Genomic DNA, 3,268 nt, shown 5'->3' with positions numbered 1-3,268 from the left:
ATAAAAAGGGAAAAAAAGTTTCTCAGCTTTGTTTTCCCCCCAGTAAAAAGCTGGAACCCCTCATTGCATTCAGCTTATTTGGGACTTCCAGCTACAAAGCCCTTCTCTCAAATGCAATAATAAGCTTCAGAATAAAGTGAGGCATCATCCGGCTGCCGGGCATGGCCCGGCCTGTCATGCCTGTAACATGCCCCTGGAGCCGAACGCCCAACATCTGGTTCCATTCAAACAACTGCAGCTCGTTTTGACGTGATTCTTGGGTTCTCCGCCTCACTTCCACCGAGGATTCCCATTTTCTTTGTGAATTTCATGACGCCGCGTGTTGCTGCAACATGGTCTTCGTCCAGGCTTACCTTGACCTCTGCTCTTCAGGCCTGAACATGTTTGCTTCTTCATCCTAAAAGGCTGTTGCGCCACCTCTGGTTGTCCAACGGCACCAGGCCGTCATAGTTGGGCTGTAAAAGACAAGAATGTGAGGCTGGCTCAGCAAGCGGAGAAAATCTGAGTTGTTTTCATCTAGATCTGTGTCTTCTGATAGCTGTTTCAGGACAAACAGATGTATTTCAGGCTAAAATTGGCTTTTTAAATTCAGAAATGTGAACCTTTAACAACACTCCATAATTAATTTCCTAAAAATATTGGATATTGCTTTAAATTGCATTTAAATAACATGGGGACTGTTTGAGGGGATGGATTATTTTAGTGTTTCACAATTTCAAGGCTCCGAGACAACATTATGAGTCGGCTTTTGGGTGGGGCTAGAGGTATATTTTTGTTTCCACCTGTAGGCCAACATGTTTTTCCTGTGGAAGAGCGCTGCAATTCAGCCTCCGACAGGATAAACACACCTACTTTTTAGAGGATTATGAAGCATAATACAGCCTCATTGCTGCTTCATGTTATGTCATTTGACCCTAAATGACATTTTTTTTTTACAAAATAAGCATCTTGTGTCTCCTCAAACCCATGAATCAAATCTTCTGTGTTTGGAATAGTGGGTGGAGTTTTTGAAGAATTTGAAAAAAGTTTGTATTTATAAATTTTGGAAGGTTTTTATGCAACTCTGATTCATTATTTTTGTCCAAAAAGTATTTTTCCTATCAAGAGTTGCTCTTAAACATCCGTGTGATCAATTCTGGTTACTGTATTTATCGGAATATAAGTCGCGTTTTTTTTGCGTAGTTTTACTAAAGCTGTCACTCAGGTGGAACTAAAGCAACGTTCCCACTGCCCCCTGCAACATGTGTTATAGTGGCCATTTTAGTTTAAATTCTATGTAAATGGCTGTAAATGTGCGTTTTGGGCCTCCTTGTTCAAAACAATTGCCGTATTTGGGCTCTACTAAACGTCCTTTGCACACGTATTGAAAGTTAAACTAGGTCGTACCTGGACTAATCAGGGACTTGGATTTGGTATTGATGAATGGATAGCGTTGTTTTTAATTCGCAAAAGTACCAATAGATTGTTCATCAAGTCATCAAATAGTCACTCTGGCATTTGCCTGGCCAGAATGATATGACATCAAGTCTTTTCATATATCGGAATAGAGCATTGAAAGTTACGGCATTTCGGACCAGGCCTGTACGTCACATGCCTGGTTTGAACGTATCACCTTGTGATTTTTAAAAATTAGTAGCAACAACCACTAGAGGGCACTGAAGGTGTGTTCATCAGTATTAGCTACTTACAGCAATGCAGAAGAAGTGCTGCTTAGTCTTTGGCCCAATCCAAATTCTTCTCTTCTCCCTTCCACTACATTTTGCCCTCCAAATGGAGAGTTATTAAAAAAATAGTGTTTACGATTTTGTACGTCACCATTGCTCGATCGATGACGCCACCAATATTTGCTGGTTAGCTAGTGTTAGTGCGGAGCTTCCAGCGCACCCACGTGAAGAAATGAAGAGGTGGGCTGGCCCGCAGACTGTAGTTTAGGGACCCCTGATTTTTATTAGCGTGTCATTTATACTATGGTTGTCTGAATAATTATTATTATGTTGTGCTAATATACTATTTTTCTCCTATGAAGTTCAATAAGAATCATTGTGTTACGGTAGTGAATTATGGTATAGTCAGTCTATTATGGTTTCGTATCTGTTCTGTTATGTTTGCCTTTCAAGACGAAATGTCTGTTCTTGTCCCCTTATTTTGTTAAATTAATTTCTCCCAAACAAGTGATTTTTTTTTTTTCTTCTTCTTCTTTACTGTGCTTTTCTATTTTTTAGATGTTGCGACTTATAGTTGCAAAAATGTGGGACTACTTTATCTTTTCTCCGTTAGAATTGAGTTTAGTGTCCCTGTTTACAACCTTCTTTATAAAAAGTTTAAATAATAGCTCTTAATCGTGGCTGGGTTTTCTTTTATTTTTGGTGTTATTTTCATTTTGTTTAAAAAGTTGTCACTCATACAACTTCTTCTCAGCTAGAGCTGTAACTATCATGCAGTGTGTTTGTTTTTGTGGCTGCAATTCACAGGATTTTAGGGCATTTTCTCCCTTTTCTTTGTTGTGGTATCAAAAAGTCCTCTCATGGATGAAAAACTTTTGAGTTTATTTTTCCAAACAATGTCTCTGCGAACCTGAGCTGTGTCGAAAAACCTTTCAGCTTTGCAGTTATAAACATTTGGGAGCCAGATTTTTTTTCAAGCACGTCTGATGAGGATTCAAAGTAGCTTGAGGTCTTTGTTTGCATCACTAAAAATTTATTTTTTGGAGGGGAAATAGCATTTTTTGTAAGGATATGTCGCCTTTAGTCAGAGCTTTGATGATTGCCTTGTGGACGACCTTCTTATCTGTCAGAGGAAAAGGAGGGGTCAGGCCCAGTGGAGCAGCCACCTCAGATAAAACTGTCACTTTGGTTTGTCATTGTTGTGGAAACGAAAAGTCTCGAGCGAAGCCAAAGCGTGCGACAAAGAACAGGCGCCTGCTGTGCATACAGCTGAACGTCATTTCAAATTCTCAGTTTAGACGTGAGCTAAACTGCATCTAGTCACATTTGTTCTCTGTCCAGTAGGCGTTTCACACTTAAAGAGATCTTTTTGTGCAAAATCAGTAGAGCCTAATTATTCCTTTTTTTTAAACCATTTTTTTATCGTGTTTCTGCCTTTCACAAGAAGAGCAGATTAGACTCCAAGCTACAGTAATAAACGTTTCTCCACACAAACTAACAGGATTGTGTCTGCATGATAACATTTGCCTTAGATTTGTTTGCCTTTCAGCTCATGAAATTAAAGGGTCATATCACCTTTCATTATTGTCTGATTGCTGAAAGCA

At 39.3% G+C, this 3,268-nt stretch overlaps 1 protein-coding gene across 1 annotated transcript in view; it reads left to right on the top strand.

Annotated features, from left to right (window-relative positions):
* Window positions 1–3,268, top strand: part of ptpra (protein tyrosine phosphatase receptor type A) — a 32,691-nt gene that overhangs the window by 992 nt on the left and 28,431 nt on the right. The window lies entirely within an intron of this gene.

The sequence above is a fragment of the Oryzias melastigma genome, linkage group LG5 (genome assembly GCF_002922805.2).
Source record: "Oryzias melastigma strain HK-1 linkage group LG5, ASM292280v2, whole genome shotgun sequence".
Taxonomy (NCBI): Eukaryota; Metazoa; Chordata; class Actinopteri; order Beloniformes; family Adrianichthyidae; genus Oryzias; species Oryzias melastigma.
The sequence above is the reverse complement of the archived record's forward strand: the minus strand, read 5'-3'. Positions and strand labels throughout refer to the sequence as shown.